Here is a 12,800-nt window from a genome sequence, read left to right on the forward strand (position 1 = left end):
GGTGACAAAATCAAAATCTCTAACATCAGTGTCCTCACAAGGTATGGCTGAATTCAGGGGAGAGAAAGTCCCAGCTTACCCTTGTGGCACACCAGGCAGGGATAATGTCCCCAGGTGTACTGGCAGCTGCTCCACCACACTGAAGACGCAGAGGTGCTTGTCTGTTATTTTCAGGAGCAATGTGGTATAGGAAGAGTCACTGTGGGTTAAGAAGGGCAAGCCAGGCTGGCTAGAGCTGGCAATCCTCACCTCCTCCCACTTTGTTCCTTATCAGTGTGCAGCAGGTCAGCCAGCTGGGGGATGTGCCAGAAGGTTAGCAGCCCACTCAGTCTGCAAAGCATTGAGATGAGCAAATGAGGACAGATCACAACAGATCTTGCTGTCATGGCCTTATCCTGCTATCCGGGAACTTAACAGTGGGACAGGGCTCTTCTCCTCACCTTTCCTCCCCGGATAGCTCTCCTGCATCACATTGCAAATCCTAACTTTGTATTAGAGGCAGAATCAGGAATCTGCATTGTAAGTTCAGAATCAAAGACCTTCTTTGCTGTGTCCAAAGGGAGTGACTGGATGTGATGTTGTTGCTGCAAACTGTGCCCTTGTCCATGCCAAACTCTTGGCCAGGGGGAGCCATAAGTGTGGAGAGAGGAGTAATGACTCTGAGGTAGTGTTTCAGCAGCCTCTGGTTATGAGGGTGAGGCAGGTGGTGTTTGCATCCGCACCTGCTTTCTCCAAACGGGGGTTGTGCCCTGGACCAGGAAAAGGGGGTGTAGGAAAGCCAGCTGCCATGACAGGGACAGCCTAAATTCACAGCCAGCATGTGTGTTCAAGGCCAGAAATCACCCTACCAAGCATGTGCTATGCTAGAGGTAGGCATCCCACTCAGGTCCTGACCCTGTGTGCCTCCAGTGTGGCCTGTGCTTCAGAGACAGCCTGGCTCCTGGGAGCAACTTGCTGCCCTCTCCCTAGCCTTTCCTTGCACAATATCCTATCTTCTCACTCGTCCTTGGAAAGTGCAAATTGCCCTTGTACAGTGAGCAATCCCAGACGATCCTCAAAGAACTTCTGATGCCTTTGGGGCCTGAATTCATCCCCCGGTGCTGTCTGTGATCCATCATTCCCATAGAAGGGACCAACCATCCCTATCTGTAGCTAGGGATGCTCATGATGTTCATTGTAGCTCTTCTCCCAGGGCCTCAGCCTTCTTCCTATACTCTCCCTGATACCCAAAGAGCCCTTGTTGATCTCTCCATGCTGAGATGGCACGTTTTCTCAAGCTCACAACTTTCCTCATGGACATCCTCACATCTCCCAACCTCCAAGCTGTAATGTAGCTTAGGCTGAAGAGGAGAACATGATTGCTAAAAGTGAGTTTCATCATTGTGAGTAGCTTTGATTTTGGGCATGCCTTCTGGTCTAGCTGATAGGCATTGCTATGCCTCAGCATATCCAGACAGGTCCTGCGTGCTGAGGGCTGGAGTCCAGCTACTGCAAGTTCTGAGGTTGAGTTGAAACACTGGGCTGAGCAGTTGAGTGGCTCTAACCAAGGTGGTTTGGCAGCTGCCAAAGAAGTAGCCCAGTCAGGCAAGTGTCTGAAGCAAAAGAGGGAAGATCTGCCCCCCAGTCTGCTTGTGAGGGATGCAGTGATAGATAGGGCATCCCAAGTGATGACCTTGGAGGAATGGGAAAGGGTCTGGCTGAAAAGCCTGTGGACTACGTGACCAAAGTCCACCTGTATAGACTGCTCTTCAGCTGGCAAAAGCCTGTTTTGGCTGCAATTACTCTTTCAGTGATTTGCAACATCTTTCCACTGAGAGAGAACCTTTGTACCTGTTCAGCCACTTAGTGTTATGTGGCCTGTGGTATTTTAAACTCAGGATTAGGTGTTCTAAATACAGATTTATTATCTTGCGGACATGGAGCCTCACATCAGGAACAAGCAGGATCTCCCAAGCTTTGACTGCTGAAACATTTCCAACCACATCCAATTTCCTGGATTAGGAGCCGTCTGTGAGGCTCCAACTTCTGCTGACTCCAGAATCTCTGCTTTCATTAAATTAGTATGGAAATATGTTCCCAAGTGGTGAAGATAATCCTGGAAATGTTATCAAAGGGTACCTGAACAAGGTGATTTATCTGGGTGAGCCTGAAGTTACAGCTTGGGGAAGCAGGAATGACTAATCACCCTAATGACGCTGGGATGTGTTAGACACGTATCTAAGTGCATCCTAGGAGCTCCCCAACTCCTCCCCCACACCCATGGCTGCTCACATTGGGCTTCATCTCATCTCTGTGGTGTAAACCCTCCCTGGACACAGCCAGCGGGGCTTTGCAGGACTTGGGGAAGGGAGTGCTTCTTATCTGCAGATTGGGTGGTGTCTCTGTGGCTGTGCAATGGACACAGCACTCTGGCCAGGAAGGCAGGGAGGGAGCTGGGCGCTGGGTCATGGCCACGGGCAACATGGATCATGGTTGGCCCAAGCTGCTCAAGTGCCCTTCTGGCATGTGAGAGCAGTGAGAAGCCACCTATTGATGTGGGTTAGCTCCTCTGTCTGCTGGGGTGACAGGAAGGAGGACTCCTTGCCTGACAGTGCTAGAAATACTGACAGCACAGCACAAAAGCCTTTGGTTAACTTGGACATGAAGGATCCTGACTGTGAGGCTGGAGCAGGGCAGTTAGCAGATCTCTAATCCCAGCCAGGCTGTGGCTGGTTGGGAAGGCTTGAGGCCATCTGTTCTTCAGTTTAAGGGCACTTGGCCCAGGGCTGCACAGCAAAGGCAAGACAAAGAGAGGCGTCCTGATGCTTTAGGAAGCACGTTCTTGGTTTTGACACAGAGAGGTCACTCTCAATGACCAGACCAGGGGTTTGCTGCACGTAGAGTATTTCCAAAAGCTGTAAATGCAGGTTAAGCAAAGCCCTGCAGCACGGCAGGCAGTTGCTGCTGAGCCAGAGGGGAACAGCAAACTGGGGAGAACTGGAAGGTGAATGGAGCAAGTCTTAAGTTCTTCTGTAGGCAAAGTACAATTATGGATGCCATACAACTCTTCCACTCACTTTGAAGCTGATAATATTTTTCTTATTTTAAAAAAATGGAAAATCAACTTCTGACTGGTGACATGAATTTCTAATTTTCTTTAAATAAATCAAGTGGAAGAAGGAGAAAGAACGGAAAAGGTAGAAGTGCAAATGAGTTGGGGGGCAGCATGTGTTGTGCGGGCTGTGCAGGCACTGTAGTGAAGGTTTCAAACCTAACCTGTAAGAAATTACATGTTTCGAAAGCAGAGCTGCAAGCTCAGCAAATGCTGACTATAGAGGGGAAAACATTGCCACCACTTGTCTGGACATTGGCTAATGACTTCCAGAGAGCCTGCAATATAAGCCCAGCACCACCGCTGCAGGATAGAAAGGTAATATTGTGCTAAAGTCTGATGTTAAGGATGATTCCTGTGCTACTTATTAGTGCTGGAAGTTCAAGGGCAAGCAAATGCAGCTCCATGTGTGAGGGTCAGATATTTCGTCACAGGTGTGCTGGAGCAGGAGAGCTGTAGGCTATTGACTGACTGTGGCCACCGGCTCTGCACTGCTGTAATACCCAAATTGGTGTCCTTGCAGTGCCATTTATTGAGTCTATTTCAGGCCTAGAAACAACCTGCTGAGGCATATTCCCTGTCTCAGGTTTTTGTCTGTTAAAGTGACTTTTGAGATGCTCTGGGCAGAAGTTTGTTTGCTGTACTTAATATGCAAAGTGTAAGTGGATGCTGTGTTTGAACATGTTACAGCAACTCAGATGCTGGTTTCAGCTCTTCCAACAAACAGTGCTCAGAAGTATGTTCATGAAACACAGGCACGTTCTCCTGCCCACCCTTGAGACCGAAACTCAGCTGCATGACATTTTTCAGCAAGTAATGTGTGTAAAAACCAGTGTGGAATGATAATCCTGAAGAAAGGGGTTGCTGTGAGCAGGCTTTTCTGGCAGGAATGACAAGAAGCCTGAAAACACACGTGTGGGTTTGTGGTGTTTTTTTGTTGGGGTTTTTGTTTGTTTGTTTGTTTGTTTTGTTTTGTTATTTTTGTGCATGGGAAGTGGTACCCTAGGGTGTGGGCTATGATATTAGTCTCCACACGTGGCAGAAACAGCACCAGAGATGCTCAGGAGGTGAGACTGGCAGGGAGCCTGGAGCATGTCAGGCTTTTCTTGCTGAGCCATACCCCATGTGGGCCATTGCATCTGCTTTGGCAAAGGCATTCGTCTGCAGCCAGCCCACGAGCTGGCATTAGGGGCACATCTCCTGCTTGGAGAGCATCCAAAGCACATGGGACCACATGGCACCAGCACAGCTGAGTGGAAGCCAAGGCAGGCAAAAGACCAACTTGGCCTTTCCAAGGGGGAATGGGGCCCAGCCAGGCAGGAAGGGCTGGAGAAAAGAGAATTGCCTTGGGCAGACATGCAGCTGCCCTCCATGGGGTTCTTATGGGTAGCACAGCTCATCATTCCCTAACAGGGATGCATCCTCCTGACAGGGACAGCACCCCAGAGTCAGTGCAGCCTGGGACTCTCCTCCACTGCTTGACTGGAAACCCCCAGCCCCCCAGAATTCCCCTGGGGGTTTCAGTAACATGTGTCATTGCTCACTTGTGCTCCAGACAGTTAGGTGGTAGTGATCTCTGTTAGGCAGCTGTTGCCTGCCATCCTACAGCCAGCTGGAACAATTACCCTAGCAAGCTCTCTGTTATCTGCCAGGATCGGCTGATGAAATGGGAGGGTGTTTTGGCAGGGCTTGGCACCCTCCTTTGCCTGAGGCTCATACTATTTGGGGATAGAGCAGGGCGCTACTCTCTGATGCTATCATAGTTTGGAGGCTGTGGAAAGCACTGGGATGTGTCATCCCCAGTAATGCTGTTTGTTCCCACCCCCTTGCAAGGGGGCCCAGGCACCCTCTGGAGCTGGTGGACACACACACAGCACTGCTGTGATGAGGCTGTGTCATTCTTTTGGGAGTTTTTGCAAGTGGATCTCTCCAAGGAAGCCCTTTGCAGAGCCACCTCTACCCGTCAGCAAGCACATCCACCCATCACCCACACCCCAGGCCCTGCTCTTCCTCACCTCTAGATCCTCCGGCTTCCTCTGCTTCTGAGGCAGAAAGCAGGTGCTGAAGCACCCAACTGACACCAAAACTGGGCTTTGCCAGCCTGCAGCACTTGGGAAGAGTCAACCTTTGGTGCTCAGCCCAGTCCACTTGTCAACTGTTCACACCTCATGCAAAAGACAGATCCACACTTGGGATCTCCTTGGTTCCCTCCTACAGATCCAGAGCTGGGGCAGGTTTCACAACAGCAGCTGGTGGGGTGGTAATACAGGTCATTTGTCAGGAGCACAAGCTCACACTGCCCCAGCACTGGCAGCACAGACACTTTCTCTCTCTTCTGTCATCTACTCCTGGGCAGAAACTGCTTAGGCTTCTCACCCTTTCCCAAACAGAGGTCCATGTCATTTTTCTGGAAGAAAGCCAAGGACCAGCTCATGTCCCAGTAGAACTGTGTGACTTGAGAGAAGGGAGGGAAGCATGTTGACGCATTTAACACCAAAATAAACATCATGGCATTGTTCTACAGGATTGTTGTCTTGCTCTTGTTGTGGTGGACATTGAGGTTGAACACTGACAACTCCTGACATCTGCTGGAGAAAGGGTTGATCTTGACATGCCAAATGACTGCCTGCCCATGTGCATGGGTGGGGAGCCTGTTCTGTGGGACACTTTTGAGGATTTTATGAAGCATATTTAGCCTATGGGCTACTGGTTGAGAGATGTTTTGGTAGGGAGTAGGATCACATATCAGTTTCTGCTTTTCCTCTTCACAGCTGGAAACTGGGGGAAGAGGGATGGACATTCACTTGCAGCATCTGTGTGCCAATGATTCAGTGGCAAGAGCTGCTCACATGAGAATGAAGCCTGCTCTTCTCACCCAGCATAGAAGCTAAGGGAGAGTCAGCCAGACAGGTATTTTTGGATGTACCCTCTATATCCCTTAGGCAGCTAATCTGTGGGGCATGTCCATGTTGTCCGTTCAGCCCACAGCAGCTTTACCAGATACACTGTGAGGCCAAGGGCCACTGTACTGTTTGAAAGTTTCCTTGTGCAGGGTAGGTTATCTTCAAAAACCATGGACATCTGAGAGGTACTGGCCTCAAGGCCCTCAGGCATTTGTTCCAGAAGCAGGCAACAGCTGGGATTCATCATTTGCATTCCCATCAAAGAAAACATGGAAAAACAGGGAGGTTCTCTTGGTCTCTACACTAACTATATTTAGTCAGGCAGGTTCAAGTTGTAGTATAATGCACCTCCTCCCATTCAAAGGGAAGATGGGGAGATGAGAGTTGTCCCCAGGTCAAGTCCATGATAAGAATGTAACCTTAAAGGGAAAGCTGTGTCTCTACAGGGTCTGCTGTTGGGTAAACTTGCCTTGAGCGGGACAGGACCTTTGCAGGACCCAGCCATAAGCCAAGCTCTGGGTGAGGCGTCCCCCATACCAGGCAGGGTGAGCATCCTGGACTTGTTTCACTGGCTCTGCTACCTGAGAGCTCCTGGCAGGAGCAATCCAAGGGCCACAGTGGGGTGCAGATGTTGGGTTGGAGTGGCATGAGCTTGGTGCTAGGCAGCCCCGAGAGAGGCTACTTCTTTAGAGTTTTGGCACCCCATGAAGTGCCTGCCAGCCCAGGGGCACATGGAGAGGTCCAGAAACTGGGGCCTCCCTCCACACCCCTTGGCTAATGCCAAGCTGCTGTTTGTTCAGGATAAGAGCTGTCAGGGAGGGAAGTCTCCCTGGGCAAGCAGGCATCAGCTGTGACTTTCTTGGAGAGAAACAAGCAGGGGGCAAAAGCCCCAGCCCTCCCAAAATGCACCCCTTCTTAACAATAGCACTGTCAGCAAGGACTTGTGCTGTGTGACAGAGCTCCCCATAGCTCTCAGGGACTTATCTAACCCCTAACAAGATGCAGGGAGACATGCCATTCTGACAGTCCTTCCCGTCTGGAAAACAAAGGCATTTGTTTCTCTTTGTGGTGGTCTGTTTATTTGGGGGAAAGGGAAGGAAAAACAGCAGAGCAGAACACAGCCTTGCCCCACATGGTGTATTATTCAGCTGCCCTGGGGGCACGAGCTCAGCTTTGTGGACAGGGAATGTTTTACCTGCTGAGCAAGTCCATGAGGACCTGTGCCCACAAGCAGGGATGACAAGCACAGGAGACAAAGTTGTAGCTGGGAGAAGGACCTGTCAGGTCTGATGAGGTCAGGCTGCTGGGGGACAGTTCTATGAGTAGACAGAACCACTTCTCCAGCCATGAAGGTTTGGGTCCAAGGAGGATGGTCAAAAACACAAGCAGCCTGCTCAGTCTTCCTGAGCTGACTCCCCACCGATCATAGGAGGTTACCCCAATTGGCCCAGGAGCCCAACCCACATTTCCTGGGGGTTAGTCCCCTCTCAGAATGGCCCAGCTAGTCTCTTGGCTTAGGTGCCACAGAGGAAACAGGGCTGTGTTTCCCCCTCTCCTCCTCCTCCTCCTGCTGTGCTGAAGGCTGCGGTGGGATGATTGCCTGCCACGCTCAACACTCCCAGCTGGTGGGTGAGGGTACTCATGAACTTGCCCAACAGGTAAAACCTTCCCTCCCTGGGAAGTATCTCCCTGCATTTTATGACTGCTTACCTCTGAGCCAAGGATGCCTTTTTGGCAGCTCCAGGAGTGGGCTCGGCTGGGCACGGAGAGCTGTTTTTCTCCAGGATTTTATTACTTGCTTTGTTTCTCAGGTGTCTCAGTTGGCCTTCCTTCAAGCTCACCATTGCTTCATCACTATCTACTTTTTTCCTTCCACCAGTCCTGCATAGACCCCATGCACGGCATAGACACCACAGACAGTACCTTGCACCTTCCAGAAATCTCAGTGGGCCAAAACATCCACTGCTGAGCCTTGATACAGAGCCATGCAGCATCCTGGTGATGTAGCTGGTGGGTTGGGGAGGAGATGGGGGCTCATGCAGGACCACTGCTGCTGCTGCATCCCCTTTTCTTCCTGCTCCCTGGCTGTGCTGGGAGCCTGTCACACCAGTGCCAACACTATCTCTTGATTGGCATTGGGGCTGAGCCTCTCACCCTGGTGCCAGGCTGCCCAGCCACATGTTCTGGGCTACCTGTTCCCTGTCCCTCTGCCTCAGGTTTACTGCCTACCTGCAGGGACCCCCCAGGGCAAGGCAGTGGGTTGACCACCAGGTAGGGACCCTCCAAGGCAGGGTCCCCCAAGGCAGGGCCCTCCAAGGCAGGACCCAGCATCTGTCCTTGCTGCTCAGACCCTCCAAGCACAGCCCCTGGAGCTGAATGAGAAAGAAAAGAGCAGAGAGCCCAGGACTGATGTTCACTTCCAGATATCTGGAGTCTGTGTCCAATGGCAGCCCCCTGGAAGGCCAGAGAACTATGCTAGAGGGATCCAGTCTCACTGAACACCAGCCTTCATCTCTTCTTGCATTGTGCAATGTCCATCAGGCTGACATTTCCTGAAAAACACCTCTTCATGTTCCCAAGACCAGCGAGGGAAGTCCTGTGAGCTTCCAATAGCCTGTCCTCTTCCAAAGGTGCAAGAGGACAAGAGGATAGGAACCAATAGTAGCCATTCCCGATTTGGGACAATTCTGTCCTTTGGGAACAACAAACCTGCTGCTCCTGGGCCCTGCATGTAATGTGGTCTGCGCAAGGTCAGGATCTGTGCTGGGACTGGTTCACTCCATGCAATGGGGCTTTGGGTTGGGGCTTTGGGAAAGGGTGGCTTTGGGTTGTCAAACTTGGCTGGTGGGAGAGACAGGCCAGATTCCTGCAACTGCTTAGTTAGGCTGGATGCAGCTGCATGGGGCCATGGGAGGCTGGAGGAGTGGCTAGCAGATGTCTCTGACCATCTGATCCCAAAGCTCCTCTGGCCTCTTGGGCACATAAAGGGATTTGGGATGAAGGTTAGAGGGTGGGCTGCCATGCCTATAAGGCATGTGAAGCTTTATATTGTGAAGGAGATGGCTTGCAGAAAGACTTTATCTCTCCAAAGAACAATAACTAATTCTGAGAAGCCATCACACCCCATGTTTTGAGACACAGGAATGGGGGACAAAGGGAAGTGTCAATTAGCCCAGGAGAAAAAGGTCAGAGAAAAATGGGGATGAAATCTAGTCCCCAGAAACAGGGCCTCCTCCTTCCAACCTAATAATAAGTCCCTAGTTGAGCAAGGGTACTCCCAAACTGTGTCTGTACACCTCTGTGGTAAAGCCCAGGGCACTGGGCCAGCTGGAGCAGCCCTGCTGGAGGAAAACTAACCCCTCCACATACACACACACCCTTGGGGATCGCAGGGTTGCTGTGGTTTGGGTCAAGCCAGCCTCAAAGGAAGGGTGGCTCAGCCCAGCCATGCAGAACTGTGCCAGGGTGCAGTTACCTGAGGTGGGCAGAGAGGGATGAATCTCAGGGGAAGGCAGAAAGCAGGACATATATTAGTTTCACAGTTGAGCTTTATTTTTTTTTTAAACTTTCTGTGGTATTTCTAAAGATAGGATACTCTTTGGTCCCTCCAAGAGGCTGAAACTTGAAATGCACTGCTTTTGTTTCTTACTTTGCTTTTTAATGCAGCGTTGTTCAGTCTTCTGGGTTGTGTGTGCACAATTCTGGAAACACCATGACCCACTAAGGAGGTTCGCCCAACACTGTAGTATCATAAACCAGGTCTCAGCAGCACCATTAGAGCTGATGGGAGCACAGGCTTAGGCGTGTAGCACAAGAGGCAGACAAGGCCTGGTCAGGGGGAGAGAGGACAGTGGGTGAGCAGTGCCTTGAGATGAGAAGAGGGAACCTGAGACCTCCAAGGCAACTCCTCCCTGGGGGATTACCATATTCCACTGTTCCTGCCTCCACCAACAATGGAGGAGGATGCTAAGGACATGGCAGTACCACTCCTTTTCAGTAGCCATAGCACTCTCCCCAGCTCTGGATCCTCCCCATCAGCCCCCAGAGCAATTTTGACTGGATGTTTCGCAGAGTGCTAGCACACTGAGTTTTATCACAGAAAAACTGGGTGCCTGAAGGAAAACCTGCCTCTCACTCACACCTCTGCAGGTGCCTCCCCTGGCTCCCACTGCTGGTAGCATCTCAACACCACCCAGTCCCTGTCCTATTCTGTCTGCAACCAAGACAAGCGCCGACAGGCCCCAGCCCCTCAGCAAGCCTTTGCCCAGCTGGTGTGTTCCAGCTCTGCGTAAAGAAGAGCAGTGAGCTCCCTCTCCATGTTGCACCAGAACGCCAAGCCCAACTTCACTGCAAGCTGTGCCTGTGGGACTTCTGAGCGCAGCTCTGGTCTCCCAGGGCTGGAATGGCTGGGCACACTGTGGAGGCAACCTCACTGGCGTGGCAGCTGCCCTGCTCTGGCTGAGTATCTGCGGCCTCCTCTTGTTGAAACATCAACCCTTGAGGGCAAACCAGCCAGGCACTGGTGAATGAGCTGGGATGAAGGTGAAGGTTGCCATTGCAATGCCAAGATTGCATTCATGCAGCTTCCCAGCATCCTGTCCCAGGTGCTCTTCTTGCCCCTGCCTGGCCAGCCCTGTGTCGGTGCAGAAGACAAGAGGCACTACCTGGCTGTTCTGTGCAATCTAGCTGCTCACCCAGCCTGGAGATCAAAAACTGCCTTCCATGTGAGTCTGAAAATGGGCATTGCACATGGATTGGGGATTGATGCACCCCTCAGAGGGGATTGCAGGTAGCACATTGTGGGTGGCTGTTTTCCTCATCCTGCTGCTCCAGACTTTGGGTCTGATTAATAGAGATTTAGGCACCTGAAACTGCTGCTAAGGGCTTTACAGCAGTGCCTGAACAGATTAGGTTCTCCTTCGCTTTGACTTGGAAAGGCAAAAAGAACATGCTACATTCTGGAAAACAGAAAATGAGATTCTTGTAGTGGTGCAGCTGATGAAGCAGCAAGTAAAGCAGCAAAGCAGGGTATCTGGCGTTCATCAGATGATGAAGAACTGTGTAAGACAACTATTGAAGAGAGAATGATGTGCAGACTGGAAAACATACATCTACAGCATGGAAACTATAGAGCGTAGGTGGAGGGCATGGTCCCGCTAAGGAGAGCTGGAAGCATGACGGAAGATGCCCATCCCAGAAGGAGCTGATTAAGCATGCACAAAGGAGAGCCGTGACTTGGATGCAGACTGCAGGGCTGTTGGACACATTGTGTGACATTTGCTTTCCAGTACACAGCCTTGTGTTTGCCAGCAACCAGGCCCTCCTGAGTAGAGATGCTTGCGTGACCAAGCCACTGCCAGCTGGGGCTGAGGGGCAAAGTGAGGATGAGCAGTGATGAGAAACAGCTCTGGAGCAGAGAGCTGCAGCTGCAGGGTTGCTGGATGCACTGAGGGGGCCAGCAGTAGTTAGGGGCCTTGCAGTGTCAACAACATCTAGCAAAAGAAGCTGACACTCAAAATACAGCCAAAATTGTGCTTGTAAATCCAGCTTTTCAGCTCTTGGGAAGGGGGCTTGTTTAACAGCTTGGAGGAATGTAGGTTTCAAATGTGCAAAGGGACAGGATTTCACACTCTTTCCCCAACCAGTTGCCATTTATCACCTCGTATTTCTGTGAGTGAGCTCACATCAGCCAGGATGACACTCCACACCATCCCATTCCACTCTCCAACCTTCAGCTGTTTGCCCCTGCCTGGCACAGCCTTCTCTCTTGTCGTGAAAACATTCCTGTTGCTGAGCATCAGACTGATGTGAAAATAACTGTGGGTTTTGCAGCACCAGCTTGCATTGGGTTTACAGATCTATGGAGAAACTCTGATGTGGAACCTCCCACTCCTTCTCTCCTACTACAACAGACAAACAGACAGTAGGCTCAGGCAACAGCGAAAGGGAGGTCTTGCTGGAAAGCAATTTCACCTGCACCTCTTTCTATCCAGTTGTATTTTTATTTCTCTAGGTATCACCCACCTGTGTGCTAAAGGACAGAGTAACAACTGGTCCTTGTGGGTTGGATGGTAGCAGGGATGCACAACTCACACTGTTATACAAGAAACAGACAGGCAGTGGAGCCTCTGGTAGTTGTAATAGAAAGGAAAAAAGGAAAGAGAATATTTGACATGAATATTATGAAATGAAAGAAAAATCTGGTGTCAATTCACTACAGCCAGCATAATGGGAACACAATACAGGAGCCTCCTACTTCTAGATTTATTTTCAGCCTAAAGAACAATAGTCCAGAGGATGGGAGAATGAGGTCCCTAGACAGATGCCTTACTGGAGTTGTCTAATTTTCTTATTGGACCTGGCAGAGCATCCAAGTTCAAGAGACAAGGAACAGATAAGGATGATCCTTTGCAGGTGTCTTACTCTTCTGCATTGCAGAACATTGCCTGGGTAAGATGAGGAAATATGAGTACTAGACAGGATGCCTCCCTGTTTTGAGCCTGTAGGTTTGCTGCTAGAAGGAGTCCCACGGTAACTCACATAATCCTTTTCCAGGTAGTTGTATCTCTTCCTAAGTCACTATAGGGATCAGACAGATTTTCCTGCTGCTGTTTGTATCCCACTTCTGGAGATGTTGTTCTGGAGAGCTTACAACACACACAAAGGAGTAATGGCAGATGTTTGTATTGCATCAGCAGGCAGTACCATGGGATCTGCCTCAGATCCTGCCACTTAAAAGCTGTGCCTGCCAGGACCATGTGCTACTGGAAATGACCAGCCATATCCATCCCTGGGTTGACCTGAAG

The sequence above is a fragment of the Neopelma chrysocephalum genome, unplaced genomic scaffold (genome assembly GCF_003984885.1).
Source record: "Neopelma chrysocephalum unplaced genomic scaffold, ASM398488v2 Primary Assembly neopelma1_59, whole genome shotgun sequence".
Taxonomy (NCBI): domain Eukaryota; kingdom Metazoa; phylum Chordata; class Aves; order Passeriformes; family Pipridae; genus Neopelma; species Neopelma chrysocephalum.